We start from the raw sequence: 18,264 nt of genomic DNA on the forward strand, positions 1-18,264 counted from the left end.
CTATGGTAAACCAACTTACAAATATTTAATAACCTCATAACATATAGGAAAAACAAAATCATGTAGTAAAACAGGCAGTCTAGCGAATAAAAATTAGTTTTGGTCAGGCTCACAATGGTGTACGGAAAAAATAAAAATAAAATTATATATACACACACACACACACACACAAAAAGGCATACTCTCCTCACCATATATATATGCAAAAAAAAGTCATACTTTCCTCACCAGTGCCCTGCCATTTCTTCTCTCTGCGCTGCTGAGCAGGCTTTCCTACACGCCCAGAAGGATAAAGAAGCTGAGAGGAGCTGGGGACCAGGGCAGCATCAGAACAGGGACAGTGGGAGATCATGAGCTTGAATATATATTATATATGGCACTGGTGAGGAGAGTATGCCATTTTTTGGACACCAATATGAGCCCTTTTTAAACATCGGGACACATTTATTAAGACCGGCGTTTTAGTCGCCAGTCTTAAAGGGGTTGTCTCATCACAGACAATGGGGGCATATCGCTAGGATATGCCCCCATTGTCTTATAGGTGAGGGTCCCACCGCTGGGACCTGCTACTATATCGGGAACGGAGCCCCGCAAGGTGGTGGCTGGAGGACTCCGGTCTGGCCACCACCAAGCGCGCTCTCCACAGAAATAAATGGGAGCGCACCGTGCGTGACCGGCCACTTCTATGGGCCAGATGGAAATAGTCGAGCCAGCCCTTTCGTTGGCCCCATAGAAAATGAATGGAGGGCGGCTGCGCATGCTCCAACACTTTTGGGGATCCGTTCTCGATATTGGTGCGGGTCCCGGCGGTTGGACGGTAACTATAAGACAATGAGGGCATATCCTAGCGACATGCCCCCCCATTTTCTGTGATGAGAAAATACCATTAATAAAGCCCCATAGCTGGTGGACAATCCGCAGAAGTTATGAAGAGGCGCAGGCCTCTCCATAACTTTGGCGCATCCAGCACCAGTTCTAAATGTAAGACAGCTTCTGTCCTAAAACCGGCCACAGCCCACAATTTAAGACCTGGCGAAGTCGCAGATAGCGGGGCATCTAACCATCTGCGCCTGAAATACGCCTAATTTTGGAGTATTTCAGTAGAATAAATGACCCCCATCATTTTTATTCACCGTACAATAAACATATGAAACATTTGAGCAATATCGGAATAGGAAGCGCAGTGGAATGATTCAGTACTTCAAAGTAAATAATTCAAATTTCTGAAAAGTTGATTCATATGTTATAAAAGGCGTCTAATCATGTATCCTACAAAAATGCTGCAGAATGTATTAGGCCTGCCTTCTTAATTGTACAGTGGAGATTTATATTGAGATTACCATGCAAAACAAGCCTCCCAGGCATTTGTATGCATGGCAATTACTACACACTGCATTATTAACAAGCAATTGTTTAGCAGAAACTGACATCTATATCTCAAGTAGCACGCTCAGGCCTTCTGAATATACCCCAAAACAAGAACGGAATAAAACAGTACTGGGTGGGCCCAGATAGACAAGCATGCAGCATTTTTTGGTGAAATTTTAATGAACGTCGCCATTTTCAAAAGTGGACTGAAAAGTTGGCTGGGATTAGAGATTAGAACAGGTTTAGGTCTCATTTATCAGGTGCGACTTTTTTAAAAAGTCGCAAAAAAGTCACATCTCCAACCCTGGAAACCCCCTCACGGACAGTGGCTCTAAACCACATTTCACTTGCACCAAATTTAATAAAACTGAGCCCCACTTCATAATCAAAGACCAAAGAATGATTTAAAATGGACACAAAACACTACAGATTATAAATTCCCTTCTATGTCCCTTATGTGAACATAAGCTGTATGACGCCTAAACTCAAGCTCAAAGTTGTCCAATCGTGCACCCACCACTGTCTAGGTCAGAAACCTTCAGCACTCCAGCTGTTGTGGAACTACAATTCCCAGCATGCTCCATTCATTTCTATGGTAGTTCTGAGTAGAGCAGAGCAAGTGTGCATGCTGGGAGTTGTAGTATCATATAAGCCTAGAGTGCCAGAGGTTGCCTACCCATGGTCTAGGTGGTTACACCGTGTCCCTGCAAGGCGAAGATTTCATACCATGGCATAGGTAGAATATTTCTGTCATTCTGGGTAGTACAGTTGCCGCATACGTCGGAAAATTGACTCCCTAGTACAGATATGCCAGTAGATCTGTACACACAACGCTCTACCTTGTGCATGCCGCCTATGCCTCAGATTGATATACAGAAAAGACACGTGATGGAACGTGCCCGAGTTTATGGATACAGATATTCTACAGACATAGATTACCGAAATGTTATACATACTTCTTCCAACTTCCATCACTCTTTAGTATTTCCTTCGTTTCCAATTCATGGTTTGTACAGTTTTAGGGTACATTAACACGTCACACAGTTGTTCTCAAAACCATTGCAGTCTACGGGGCTATTCACATGGCCGTTTTCTAATGACTTGTGAAAAAATGGCTATCACAAAAAAATAGGACACGTCCGGTTTTGTCCATTTTCATGGACAGACGGCCCCTATGCATGGACTACTCTGCAGTTTAACAGCCGTGTGCATGTAGCCTAAAAGAGGTCACTGGGGCTGTAAGTCAGGGACCGAAATGCGTAATAAAGAAAGCACGTGAACCAGTCATCACCAGTGCCTCGCAGCTCTCTTTAGGTCTCCTGCTGGTCTCTACTTCCTAGTCCCTGCTACCAGTGGCGGTCTTTATCACCATGGAAAACACGCAACTATGTGGGGCTAGTCAGATAATGCGCCAACTATTAATTGTGTCAATTGTGGACAAATAGGGGACCTGTCAGGAATAGCAATTCCTGGTTGGCGGTCCTGACAGCTATTCCTGGCGGTGGTCCCCTTATCTATCATGCATATGACGCTATAACATCTCAGACATTGTGTGCGTCATGTGTACTGCGCCAGGCCTGGGACAGACGAGTGATTATTATATGGATGGTTTGGGCGGTCACCTGGCCCCAGAGGGCCGATTGCTGGCAATGTTACAACACTGCAGAATAGTGACAGGATGCGGTTGTGCTAGGGGCATAAGAATGAAAGGACAGGGGCCCAGGCCAGTGGGGTCACATGGTGTTCATTCCGAACTCCAGTCATGAGGCACTGTTGCAGTTGCACAAAGAAGCTTCACAAAAAACCTACATGCTGGCCCTTCTTCCAGCGGACACCCAGTGTTTGGAGGAATTCAGGTAACAATATGCTGCACAGCTGCGGACACTCAAAAAGGTGCAGAGCAGTCAGGAGCTTATTTCTGTTTCACACTAGACAGCTTCACTTAATTGTTGGTCGGATGCCACATTAAGTGCCCCATTCCACATCTCTTGGCATACACTACATTCCCTCTCCTGGTCGGGGCCCTGAAATAAATAGAATTTTGAGCAACATAATTTCACAAGAATTAGTTGTTTAACCACTTCCCATCTGGGCCATTTGCCCCCTTCCTGACCAGGCCTAAATTTAGCAAAACTGACATATCTCACTTTATGTGGTAATAACTTTGGAACGCCTTTACTTATCCAAGTCATTCAGAGATTGTTTTCTCGTGACACATTGTACTTCATGATAAATGTGAGTCAATATATTTCACCTTTATTTATGAAAAAATCCCAAATTTACCAAAAATTTTGAAAAATTCGCAATTTTCTAAATTTCTATTTCTCTGCTTTTAAAACAGAAAGTGATACCTCATAAAATATTTATTACTTAACATTCCCCATATGTCTACTTTATGTTGGCATCATTTTGGAAATGTCATTTTATTTTTTTAGGACGTTAGAAGGCTTAGAAGTTTAGAAGCAATTCTTCAAATTTTTAAGAAAATTGCCAAAACCCACTTTTTAAGGACCAGTTCAGGTCTGAAGTCACTTTGTGGAGCCTACATAGTGGATACCCCCATAAATGACCCCATTGTAGAAACTACACCCCTCAAGTTACTTAAAACCGATTTTACAAACTTTGTTAACCCTTTAGGCGTTCCACAAGAATTAAAGGAAAATGGAAACCAAATTTTTACATTTCATTTTTTGCCAGATTTTCCATTTTAATCAAATTTTTTCTTTAACACATCGATGGTTAACAGCCAAACAAAACTCAATATTTATTACCCAGATTCTGCGGTTTACAGAAACACCCCACATGTGGTCATAAACTGCTGTATGGGCACACGGCAGGGCGCAGAAGAAAAGGAACTCCACATGGTTTTTAGATGCCATGTCCCATTTGAAGCCCCCCTGATGCACCCTTAGAGTAGAAACTCCCAAGAAGTGATCCCATTTTGGAAACTAGGGGATAAGGTGCCAGTGACTGTCTCCCTGCGCCGGCATCTTCACTGCGCCTGTGCCGATTACGGCGCAGGGAGCAGTCCAACAGTCACTGCGCCTGCGCCGAATACAGAAGCACAGCGCAGGCACGAGTGGGCTGTCAATCTAGAGGAGAGGGGTGGGCTGGAGCGCGCTGGGCGGCGGAAATAGTGAGTGGACGGAGCCTCTAGGTGCTGAAAAGACGCCCCCATAGCACCTAGAGGCTCATTAGCATACCAATAAAACGAAGTTTTTTAGGGTAACCGCTGCAGAGAAAGGAATTACAATAGCATGGTTAGGTACAGCAGACACTAGCAGATCGCTAGTGTCTGACAGCTAAATAGGTGAAAATCTGGTGGTAGAAACCCTTTAAAAGCAGTTCTTTTATCAAGCTCAGGATCTCAGCTGGCTCTGACACGACCCCACTTCCTCTCAGCTGCCTTCTGAGTTTCTGTTACAAAGAGACACCTAGTGGCCATAACTTTACAGCTGTTTGCAGGAAGATGCAGACAGATTTGTTTAATATAGGGATTTAGAAATGTGCTATTTACACCATTTCTCTGTTAAATGAAATTGTGTGAATGTACAGTGCAAGCCACACACAAATTATATAGGGTGGTGCCTTTCTTTTGCATAGTCACCCAGGATGGCCCCATTTGCGGCTCGACTGGCTAGGATGCCATCACATGCCAGCCCCAGTGAAACCAATGTGTAGTGGCCACAGTTCCATCTGCCACTGGAGTTAGCTTGACCCAATGTTGCCATTTTGTGAGATAAATGATGGGGTCACTTATTATTAATGTGAGGCACATGGTGTTATTACTTTAGTAGCTCCATGTGTCTCACATTAATAATAAGTGCCCCCATCAAGCATTTCTGTGGATAATTAAAAATTTTTTTGCCGTGTGATCAAATTGGTATCAAGTATCCCAACACTTTCCGTTGTATCGAAATCGAACTCAAAATTCTGGTGGCAACTCTAGTTAGAACAAGAATGGTAACAGCACAGAAAGGTTGTGATGGCTATAGACCCGTTTTGGCAGGGTGGCTGAGGGGAAGGAGAGGGCCCACGTGTGGCATACAGCCCTTGGTCTGCTTAATTCGCCACTGCTGCTATATCTTGGCTTTGCTAAATGTACACTACAGACAGTCCACAGGTAATGCCCCACAGAAGTACAGTGCTGCCCATAATTATTCATCATACCCCTTGACTTAAAGTTACTTTTATTCAACCAGCAAGTAATTTTTTGACGGGAAATTACATAGGTGTCTCCCAAAAGATAAAAAGACGATGTACAAGAGGCATTATTGTGGGGAAAAAAAAAAAAACATTTCTCAGCTTTTATTTACATTTGAGAAAAAAAATACAAGATGTTCCGCACTTTGGAAAAATCTCAGAGGACTTGGTCGGAAGCCAAAAGTCACACCTGTGCTGGCCAGGAGGATAGTTAGAGAGGTGAAAAAGAATCCAAGAATCACCACCAAGGCCATCCTGGTGAATCTGGGCTCTGCTGGTGGCAATGTCTTAAGGCAGACAATCCAATGGACACAGCACATTGCTGGGTTTCACGGATGCAGACCAAGGAGGACCCTACTTCTCCAGATAAGGCACACAAAAGCTCGCTTGGCCTTTGCAAAAGCTCATCTGGACAAAGAAGAAGACTTCTGGTCTTCTGTGTTATGGTCAGATGAAACAAAAATTTAATTGTCTGGTCACAATGTTGGTTCCTTCATTTGGCGTAAAAAAGGAGAAGCCTTCAACCCAAAGAACACCATCCCCACTGTCAAACATGATGGTGGGAACCTAATGCTTTGGGGGTGTTTTTCAGCCAATGGACCAAGGAACCTAATCACCGTAAACTGCACCATGAAAAAAGAGCAATACATGAGGATTCTCAACGACAACATCAGGCAGTCTGCAGAGAAACTTGGCCTTGTGGACATTTCAGCATGACAATGACCCAAAACACACAGCAAAAGTGGTGAAGAAATGGTTAGAAGACAACATTAACGTTTTGGAGTGGCCCAGCCAGAGTCCAGACTTGAATCCAATTGAGAATCTGTGGAGGGGGGAGCTAAAGATCAGGGTGATGGCAAGAAGACCCGCCAACCTGAAAGATTTGGAGCTCATTGCTAAAGATGAATGGGCAAAAATACCTGTGAAGACATGCAAAAAGCTGGTCTGCAATTGTAGGAAGCGTTTGATTGCTGTAATAGCCAATAAAGGCTTTTCTATTGATTATTGAGAAGGGTATGAATAGTTTTGGACTGGACACTTTTTGCTCAAATGTAAATAAAAGCTGAGAAATGTTTTTTTCCCACAACAATGCCTCTTGTACATCGTCTTATTACCCGTCATCAGTGATGGCCAGTTCGCAGTGTTCGCCGACGAACACATGCGATCTGCCATCTTTATTCCCAAGTCCGGCGATGCTAAGGTAAGTCCTTACCTGTGCCTGCGCCGCTCTGAAACACATGCGGTCACCAGGAGCAGGCAGTTCCGAGAACATCCCTCATCGGGCTGTTCTCGGAACTGCCTGCTCCTGGTGACCGCATGTGTTTCAGAGCGGCTTGCGGCGCAGGCACAGGTAAGGACTTACCTTTGCATCGCCGGACTTGGGAATAAAGATGGCAGATCGCATGTGTTCGTCGGCGAACACTGCGAACTGGCCATCACTGCCTGTCATTTCCAGTCAAAAAATTACTTGCTGGTTGAGTAAAAGTAACTTTAAGTCAAAATTTGCCAGGGGTATGAATAATTATGGGCAGCACTGTATATGAACGGTTTCCTATGGCTCTGAACAACTAAGAGATTGTACCCTGCGTATGGGCATGAAGCCTGATGAGTATTTGGACTAAGGGGCTGTGGTAAGAGGTTACAGCCAGCTCACCTTCCGATCCTGTGTGATGGTGCACGGGGCGGACACAAGCCAGTCCAATAGTAGATGCACGATAAAAGAAATGCTCCAGCACCAGAAGGACGTAATGAAAAAATTCCCGGTCTTTATTCAAATCACCAGCATATCGGTGCATACAGCGACAGTGACACAATGACCCACTTGTCCCCACGATCTACGCGTTTCGGACGATGTTGTCCTTACTCATGATCTGAGGCTGTGGGCCTCATATTGCCTTTCTCCCTCAGTCAATGCATGAGTGATCACCTTGACCCTGCTAGTACTGTGTTGTCTGTTGTGTTACATAGGACTGCAGGTAACATCTACTACACTATCTGTACTCAAAGAGTTATCATTGGTTATATGTGCTTCTACATAGGACTGCAGGTGACATCTACTACATTATTCGCACTGTTCATGAAGCTACATGACATATGATATTTGTCATGTACCTTCATGACCAGAGTGCAGACTAGGGCCTCCAGACATAAATTTGTTTGGGGCCCCAGAAATGCCAAGTCCACCCCTGACCACTAGTCATAGGCTGAGCAGTCATATTTCTAGTGTTGAGTGGAACCAGGAGACCGGCAAAGGCCACTGGAATTCCCAGGGGGAAATCGGTAAGGGGAGCATGACTTATTTAACGCTATTCTGAGCGTTATTAAAACAATACTAAACAACCCCTTTAAGCGACTGGCTGGAGCGATCACATTTCGGTACAAAGACTTGTGGGGCATCACCGTTGCGAAATTTTACCTTGGGAGCACCCTTTTAAAGGGCTCATGCACACGAAGTTACTCCGTGTGCATTCCATTTCCGTATGTCCGTTCTGCCAAAAAATAGAACTTGTCCTATTATTGTCCGCATAACGGTCAAGGATATGACTGTTCTATTTTGGCCAAGCTGTTCCTTTCCGCAAAATGCAGAACGCACATGGACGTCATCCGTGTTTTGCAGACTGCTAAATACATACGGTCGTGTGCATGAGCCCTAACACAAATGTTGCTCTTTGGATGTACTTGCGTTGCTTCAGAAGGAAGACAAACTTTGGTAAGGCAACCCAATTTCTGTTTATAATTATAAAAAAAGGTTTTGCGGACTCTTGCACAGCGCCCTAACTATACGACCATTAATCCTGCTGCGTATTACCTGATATGACAGTTACTTTTATCTCACCATTCCTGCTGGCTTATACAATTCTTGCCTTCCTCAGCAGAAGCCATGCTCTCTACATGGCATGGCAATTACCGTAAATAGAATATACTTGTGATAATAAGATACACGTTACAATGGAAATGCAGACTCCACAATGGCTGCTGTTGAAAACCTTTTGGCCTGTTCAGTGACTGCGGGACTCAATATTTTGTTGCTTTCAAATTTCTATAGAGTGAAACCTCTTGGAGAGGTTTAGAAGTTCTGTGCATACTCGCCATCCTCTTTGAGAAACCACTAACTATACTGGTCGCAACAGTCATAGTTGCAACTGGGCCCACAAGCCCTATCCTGAGTATAGGTCATGAATATCAAAATCCGACAAAAGAATGGACCTGGACTACAATATGAAGCACAGCCACTATCCAATGTATGGTGCTGTGCTTGGTATGCTCTGAGGAAGCCATGGCGAGAGTCAGACTCCCATCTATCAGATATTGACGACCTATCCTGAGGATAGGTCATCAGTATTGTTCTTGGAGTAAACACACAATTGTAGTGTCATGTATACAGTGCAACTGCGCAGAGTCTTCAGAGGCCTGGGACAGGAGCGGCTGCTTCAAATGATGAATTATTATATGGATGGTTTGGGCAGGAGGCCACAGTAGGTTCTGTCTGCTGTACAATAGACTGCCTCTCCATTCTCACACGAAGGGTCCATTCACACATCCGTAGTGTATTGCGGATCGGCAATACACCCGGCCGGCACCCCCATAGAACTGCCTATTCTTGTCCTCAATTGCGGACAAGAATAGGACATGTTCTTTTTATTCCGGAGCCGCGGACCAAAAGATCTGGAGCGCGCTCCGGAAATGCGGACAGCACACTGTGTGCTGTCCACATCCATTCCTGCCCCATAGAGAATGAATGGGTCCGCACCCATTCCACTATTTGCGAACCCATTCTACGGACGTGTGAATGGACCCCAAGGGCTCATACAGATGATCGTATGTTTGTGTCCGCATCCATTCCCAAAAAATTCTGGAACAGATGCAGACCCATTCATTACTTCCGTTCTGCGGCCCTGCAAAAAAAGATAGAACATGTCCTATACGTGTCCACAATTGTGGACAAGAAAAGGCATTTCTATCATAGGTCTGGCCGTTCCATTCTGCAAAACAGCCGGGCCGGAAAAATGGATACGTCCTCTGAATAAGTTCTTAGGGAAAATGTGGTGGAAACAGCGAGGAAAAATGTCTCATATTGCATAAAAAGTCAGGCAGCTGGATCTAAACGAGCGAGACAAGGTGAAGAACATGTAGCAGGCGTATGTCTATAGTCTTTGAAGACTCAATAACAGATGCTTTCCAGATTTATATCTTTTTTCTCTACAGAATGTGTCAAGAAATTACAATTTGACGATAGCAAAATGTAAAATGTAAAAGGATGAATGATAAGGATAATGCGAGTTGCTCTGTAAGTGATTCATAAGGTCTTATCTAGCTGTGTGTCTCTCGTTTCTAAGACTTACACAATAAGTTATGTCTTCTCTTGGGTTTTACTCCATATATTTTCCCGTGGTCCCAGTTGCCAACGCTTACAAATCACACACGTTTTTCAGCATAGACGAGCCATCAATGGTTCAGCCGCCTAAGACACAGATTTTGCAGAAACCCCCCACAATTACTTACCTTTCATACAAATCCACTCATCCATATACCCAGACTACGCCTCCGATCAGTGTTTCCCCAAGGCAGCGTGTAATTTGTCGGTAAATTATTCAGGAGGTTGTTACAACAAACACGTCACTGCTCTACAGCTTTCATTTGCAAAGTGAGAAGGTGAAGCCATGTTTGCTTCATGCCTGGGTATTAAAGGGAACCCGTACTAACGACAGAATAAAGTAGAGACAGGTGAGTTGATTTCAGCGGTTTGTCATTTAGAAGTTAAAAGTAAGTGGTTGGCGAGAACCAACATCACAATCATTGCAGACTAGGCCTGGAAAAGAGTCACAGCCACCTGAGAAGAGTCATGGTTATTCATGAATTCCTGCTCTCCCGCCTACCTGCTGATGATTGACAGTCTTCTACCTAGTTGTCTCCCTTTCTCTCTAGGAGAGAACTGCCAATCATCAGCAGATGGGTGAGAGTGCAGGAGATTATGGATAACCAGGACTCTTCTCAAGTAGATTTGACTCTTTTTAAGGCCTGGGCTGCAATGATTATGATGCTGGTTCTCAGAAACCACTGACTTTTAGCTCATAAGTGACACACCGCTGACATCAGCATTTCTGTCACTCAGTGAGGTCAGCATAAAGTTGATGACAGGTTCCATTTAAATGAATAGGGACAGTCCTGGTTCTGGATGTCTAGACCACCTTATCAGACTAAACCCATCTAACTGGCCCACTTTCATTCTCCAAATAGCAAACAGCACTTAGGCCAGGTCATAATGCAATGCTGTCATAGGGAGTTGACCACCCACAATTCACAGGTGGACTTAAAGGGCACCTTTGAGGAATATGGATTAATATTTACTATCAGCCATGTCCTCTCACACACACACACACACACACACACACACACACACACCATTTGCTGACAGATAGCAGAGGTAGTGAACTCCACAGGAGGGCCCTGCTTCAAAGCCCCAGCCATATGGCAGAGAACTCCTAGCAGGTCACATTTATTTAGATTTCACACCTCCAGTCAGACAGCCCGGATCCTGCAGGAAAACCCCCAGCAGGAGGCATCAGCCCTTGCCAGGATCACGGATACCTTCCAGACATGTTGGCACCAACATTTCATAAGGAATTATGAATCACCCGGCCATCGCAGGCGCAAACCGGATAGATATTTGTGTCCCGGAGGCCACGATGTACGTGCCCATGGTCTTTGTTTGATGGGGGGATGCCAGGGAAAGGAGATATCCATATCTCCCCACAGAAACCAAAAAACGGTACCATGTTTAGACTCTAGTTGTAGCCGGAACCCAGGCGGATCAATTGGGCCCGCAACCATCTTCTTGCGACATTCTGGTCTGGGGCTATGAGCCCTAAGGGGTTTTATGGGTCATTTGCTCCCAGCACCAGAGAAGGAGGGGTGGACCCTATCCATAGGCGGGGAGGGGAGCGGCCGGCTACAGGTCATAAGCCCATGGAAGCCAGAGGGCGGTGTCTTTCTCTGAAAAGGGGTCACATCGTGTAATGTGTTTAGGGGGACACAGGAACTAGCGGAGATCACGGCCCTTCATGTGACTACAGCAAAGAACACCTCACAACCCAAAGGAACTTTCATCTTACCCGGTAACTGACTTTTACTCTGCTTATCCCTGTTGTACCCATATAACCTGTATCTGTAACCTCAGACCACTGTATATATTCTCTGTGTTATATCTAGTGTGCCCTTATGCCGATTAAATATATCATTTAATCTTGTGCTGTCTTGTATCTCGATCACGAATCCCCACGTCCGTGTTTTGGCCTAGTTATAAGCTACCGTGGGTTGGTTTCTCACCCTATATAATCCCGTTAGCGGACCGGGCTTATATCAAACGAGAAGCTGGTGGCAGATACCCGGGCTGAGACATGTGTAAACTGTACCAAGCTGACCTTACCTGCTCCTCTGGAGGGGGTAACGTCACGTTTTTGGTAACCCGTGACCATACCACGTCTCATGAGCTCGACGTAGGCAAGCGGGCACGAGGTGTGGTATTAGTCATAGCACCTGTCAGCAGATTTGTACCTATGACACTGGCTGACCTGTTACATGTGCACCTGACAGCTGAAGGCATCTGTGTTGGTCCCATGTCCATATGTGCCGCATTGCTGAGAAATAAATAATTACTGTTACCGGTAATTGGTTTTTCCAATAGCCTCCACAACGGCACTTATTGGAGGAGTGTCCCCGCCTCGGACAGGAAACAACGACGTAGAAGCAGAAGATTTAAGAACCTCCTCCCCTTTACCTAGTCAGTCAATAAGAGAGGACACAGAAGTGATGCCAAGATAAATTTTGTATTAATAACCAAGGACAATTACATCATTAGAAGGAAAACAATAAGTCTTTACAAACTTAGACCCATGTAATAATATTTTAGGGAGGGAATCCCAGTGCCGTTGTGGAGGCTATTGGAAAAACCAATTACCGGTAAGAGTAATTATTTATTTTCCCTAACGCCTCCACAACGGCACTTATTGGAGGATTAACAGAGTAATAGGATCTAGGGAGGGACAGCAGCAGAAAGTACCCTGCGCCCAAATGATAAGTCCTGGTTCTTAAGGATATCCAGCCTATAGTGATTGAAAAAAGTCATAGGATTGGCCCAGGTTGCGGCTCTACATATCTGTTCTAATGATACAGATGTTGCCTCCGCCCATGAGGATGATACCGCTCTGGTGGAGTGAGCCCTTATTCCAACCGGGGGTTGGAGGTCTTTCTGCAGGTAAGCTAACTGGATCATATTTTTTGTCCATCTGGATATCGTAGGTTTGCTTGCCCCGTGACCTTTGTTGGGCCCTTGGTACTGTAAGAACAGCTGGTCTGAGTGCCTGAACGATGAAGTTCTGTTGAGGTAGCAGATTACCACCCTTCTTACATCCAAGTCGTGGTAATTCTTCTCCTTTTCCGAGGTTGGTGAAGGACAGAACGAGGGCAGTGATATTTCTTGTTCGCAGTGAAATGTAGACACTACCTTAGGTAGGAAGGCTGGGCAATGTTTCAGAATTATGCGATCATCGAAGATTGTCAGATAAGGAGGTTTATATGAAAAGGCTTGGATCTCCCCGACTCTTCTAGCCGTTGTAATGGCCGTAAGGAATACTGTCTTCAACGTCAGAAGTTTCAGGGATATATCTTCTATAGGTTCGAACGAGGGAGACATTAGTACAGACAGTACTAAATTAAGATCCCAGGGAGCAATGGTAGGACGGGCTACAGGAGTCTCTCGTTGCGCCCTTGAGAAAACGCTTTATTAAAGAGGATTCTGACAACTTGACGTCCAAAAACACACTAAGGGCTGATACCTGTACTCTAAGGGTTGCTGGCCTGAGGCCTTTGTCAAGTCCGGCTTGAAGGAACTGCAGAATTTGAGGAATGTTGGGCAAACTCGCGTCACCAGCGAATTTCTGAAAGGCTTTCCAGGTCCGCATATAAATTCTGGATGTCATGGGTTTCCGGCTGAGCATAAGAGTAGAAATAACTGAATCCGAGAGTCCCTTTTTTCTTAAAGTGTTGCGTTCAGTCTCCAGGCCCTCAGGTTCAAGTTTTTGACGCTTGGGTGATCTACTGGGCCTTGATGAAGGAGATTCGGAATGGATGGGAGGACCCAGGATTCCCCTGCTGAAAGGTGAAGTAGTAAGGGGAACCAGGATCTTCTCGGCCAGTGAGGGGCTATAAAGATTACCTTGGCCTTCTCTTCCTGTACCTTTATCAGAGACTTCGGTATTAGGCTGAAGGGAGGAAAGGCATAGAGAAGGCAGTTTGGCCATGGTCGGGATAGGGCATCTATCCATAATGGCTGGTCCTTTTGGGAGAGGGAACAGAACTGTTTGGTCTGTTTGTTGGACTTTGTCGCAAACAGATCTATTTCTGGAGTCCCCCACTTGAGACACAATTGGTGAAATATTTGTGGATTTAGGGACCACTCTCCCTCTTTCAGAGTTTGACGGCTGAGGAAGTCGGCTAAAGTATTCTCTTCTCCTCTGACATGTAAGGCTGTAAGGGAAATCAGGTTGCTCTCTGCCCAGGAGAAGATTTTTTTCGCTTACGGCTGCTAGGGAGCGACTCCTGGTTCCTCCCTGTTTGTTTAAATAGGCGACCGTGGTAGTATTGTCTGAGAAGACTTTTATATTTTTTGGTGATGTAGGCGTAAAGAGAGCGACTATGACTTTGTATACCGCTGAGAGTTCTTTTAAGTTGGAGGAGGCTTGTAGTAGATCCGCTCCCCAAGTGCCTTGGACCACTTTCCCGCCTGAGTGACCCCCCCAGCCGATGCTGCTGGCGTCTGTGGTTATGATCATTTGATCTCCTTGTCTCCAGGAAACACCCGTCTGAAGGTGTTTTCTGATTCTCCACCACAGAAGAGATGTTTTTACCGATTTCGGAATCAATACTCGCTTTTCTAGGGCCGAGGAGGTGCCATCCCAGGAAGATAGGAGGAACGCCTGAAGTGGTCTTGTGTGGTGTTGGGCCCACCTTACTGACTGGATCGTGGACGTAAGGATACCTAGAATGGTCATGAGGTTCCTTATTGTTGTGGATTTTTGGCTGCAGAAAAGCAAGACTTTTTCCTGGAGCTCGATCTGTTTGATCTGTGGAAGAAAAGACATTAATCGATGGGAATCTAATGTTACCCCTAAAAAGGTTTTGCTTTGTGCTGGATTTAAGTCTGACTTTTTGAAATTTATTATCCACCCTAGGGTGGTAAAAAATTTCTGAACATCTGCTAGGTGCGACAGAAGGGTCTCTTCACAGGGAGCAACTACCAGAAAGTCATCCAGGTACGGTATAATTTGGATGCCTCTTAGGTGAAGGGCTTTGACGACATCAGACATAACTTTTGAAAACACCCTTGGGGCTGAGGAAAGCCCAAAGGGAAGGGCTATGAACTGAAAATGACAGAGCCGGTTATTTATATAAATAGCGATTCTCAAAAACTTTTGATGGGCCACAGCAATCGGGACGTGGTAATAGGCGTCCTGAAGGTCCATGGTCGCCATGAAGCAGTCTTGGGGCAGGACATTTATGGTGGATCTCACTGACTCCATCTTGAAGCGTTTGTAAATGATAAACTTGTTTAAACCTTTTAAGTTAATTATTAGTCGATAGGTCTTGTTGGGTTTTTGGATTAAGAAGACAGGGGAGTAAAACCCTTTTCCCTGTTCTTCCGCAGGAACCTGACAGATTACTCCTTTCTGAATGAGTGATGTAATTTCTGACTCTAGGCAGGATTGTTTTTCTTGATGAGGTAGGATTTTGTTGATCATGAAATGATCTGTGGGTATTGACAGAAACTCTAACTTTAGGCCATGACTTAGGGTGTCCACTACCCAGGGAGATGCTCCTATATTTTCCCAGACGGCAGCAAAGTAGATTAGTCTGCCCCCAACTTGATGTATAGCTTCATTGTTTTGAGGATGAAGCATTCTCGGGGTTAAAGAGAAACCCTCTACCACCTACCTCTGGAGGGCTGCCACCTCTTTGAACCCTCTTTTTTCTTAGGATCTCCTTTGGGCTTTCTTTGATTCCGAAAGGAACGCCTCTGATGGAAATAGCGGTTCTCTATAGGGAAGCCCTTCTTCCTGTCCGCCGCCTGATCCAGAATATCATCCAAGGTGGACCCAAATAGTCTATCGCCTTCACACGGGATGGAGCATAGGCGATTCTTTGAGCTCGCGTCCCCTGACCAGGTGCGGAGCTAGACAGCTCTTCTTGTGGCATTCGATAAGGCCGCTGACCGGGTCTGCAGATGCATCGGCAAGAAAATTAGACGCCTTCTTTAGGGCTGGTAGGGAAGCTAGGATTTCTTCCCGCGGGGTACCCGCCGCCAGATGATCCTCTAGCTGGTTCAGCCATACTGAGAGTGTTCTTGCAGTACAGGTGGAAGCTATACTTGGTCGCAGCATAGCTGTGTTAGTCTCCCATGATTTCTTTAGGAGGCTCTCACACTTTTTGTCCATGGGGTCTCTGAGGAGGCCAGTATCCTCAAAGGGTAGCGAGGTTCTTTTAGAGATCCGGGCTACTGGTGCATCTACCTTTGGGGTTTTTTCCCACAGGTTAGAATCAGCATCATCAAAGGGGTATTTGCGTTTAAAGGCACCCGATATAGCCACCCTTTTTTCTGGATCTTTCCATTCCCTAGCAATGAGGGACTTGACATTATTGTGAATGGGGAAGGTTCTTTTCTTCCTTTCCCCTAACCCCTGGTACATCCGGTCTTGTACAGAGTGAGCCTCCTTCACCTCCTCGATGTTCATAGTTGCTCGGATGATTTTTAAGAATCCATCTGTCTCTTCCGGCAGAAAGAGGGGTTTACCTGAGTCGTCTTCAGAGGAGGAGACTACCTCAGAAAAGACTTCCCCTTCATCCTATTCAAACCCGGCGTCAGAGGCTAGGGATCTTTGAGAGGTGGATGGTCTTGGGGATGACGCATTCTAAGGTCTACTGCCGCATTCACTTCTTCCTTAATTATTGACCTCATGGACTCGAGCAGGGAAGGGGATTCCTCTGAGACAATTTTTTCTGTGCACTTGGGGCACAGAGGTTTTTTTGACTTGGAGGAGAGTGCTTTGCGACAAATGCCACATTTCTTCCGTGCCAAATCTCCACCAGGCGGCTTCAGGGTCGTGGTCTCTCTGGCCTAAGATCAATTACACAAAGAATGGGGCATACTTAGAGACCAGTGGCTTTTAGAAATTATTTAAGAGGCCAGACCCTTCACCGGTGGTGGAAGCAGCAAGCACCAAGTGTGTACATACTCTCTTTAGGTAAGAACAGAAACACACGCTATTAAGCATATCTCTCCTCTGGGAGGAGGCTTACCGGGCTGAGGGCAGAGGCTGAAGGATCCACGGGTTTTCTGGCGGTGTCCATATCTCCAGGGCTTTGCATCGACCTCGTAATATATGCAAATGAGCCTCTAGGAGCAACAGGGGCGTTACCATTACACCTAGAGGCTCTGCTCTTTCTGCATCTCCACTTTGACAGATGCTCCTTAAAGGGAACCTGTCGGCAAAAATCGGTCTCCAAGCTTTAACAGCTCATGTTGTTTCCAATGGTATTCTGAATGCAGTGAAATTCATCTTTATTCATCACTCCCGCTCTATGTTAAGCAGCGTTTGAATGCAAGGTAGTTGCACCCAAGACCTCTCTCTTCTTCATTGACTAATGTTTCCTAACACAAGCAATGTCCTGGCCTCTCCTTACCTGTAATTTGGAACGTCAATCAAAGGAGAAGGGGCAGGAGAAGGACTTTGGCGTAGCAACCTTGACTTCAGGCAAAAAGGTGCCAGCCTCCTTGACTTCAAACCGCTGATTAGCATACATCAGGAGAAGTGAAGAAAGATCATTTTTTATGCTTTTTTAAGACAAAAGAATCTAATGTAATGACACCATCGGGGATAACATGAACTGACTAGAAAAGTATTGCAGGTGGTTTGGAGGCCAATATCATGCTGACAGGTTCCCTTTAAATGGATTTCAAGTAGGGCTGGGCGATTAAAAAAATAAAAAAATTAAGGACGATTGTCAATTTTTCTAAATTGTATATATAACATGTTTCCGCACATATCTCCAGCCAGCTATAAATCTATATACAGATAGCCATAACCACGATGACTACGTCCATCACCTCATGGATCTCTGGGGAGATCTGAAGTAAACTGGAGAGAAGAAACAAAAGATGGGGGACGAGAGTGGGAAACCATAGGGGAGGTCAGCTGCTGGTTCCGTTGCTCTCCTGGTACAGTTGTGTTCAAAATTGTTCAACCCCCATTGAAATTGAGTGTTTTGGCCAGTTTGACATTGCTTTGGATCATTTCAGTCATCTTGTTTACAATTAAATCAAAGAGGCACTTGTAAGTCAGACAAATATAACATAACATTTATAATGAAATAACCACAAATGTCTTTTCTGTGCTCACATCATTATCAGTTTTATTCAACTCCCAAGTGACATTCAATCTTAGTACTTAGTACAACATCCTTTTCCAGTTATAACAGCTTTTAAACGTGAAGCATAGCTTGACACAAGTGTCTTGCAGCGATCTACGGGTATCTTCGCCCATTCTTCATGGGCAAAAGCCTCCAGTTCAGTCACATTCTTAAAGAAAGCAGTTGCAGCGCGCAAGCCTAAGTCCCACCAGAGGTTCTCAATCGGATTTA

At 45.1% G+C, this 18,264-nt stretch overlaps 1 protein-coding gene across 2 annotated transcripts in view; it reads right to left on the reverse strand.

Moving 5' to 3' along the window:
- The window catches only part of ASPHD2 (aspartate beta-hydroxylase domain containing 2), a 72,642-nt gene that overhangs the window by 43,150 nt on the left and 11,228 nt on the right, over positions 1-18,264 (reverse strand). The window lies entirely within an intron of this gene.

The sequence above is a fragment of the Bufo bufo genome, chromosome 2, assembly GCF_905171765.1.
Source record: "Bufo bufo chromosome 2, aBufBuf1.1, whole genome shotgun sequence".
NCBI classification, from domain to species: domain Eukaryota; kingdom Metazoa; phylum Chordata; class Amphibia; order Anura; family Bufonidae; genus Bufo; species Bufo bufo.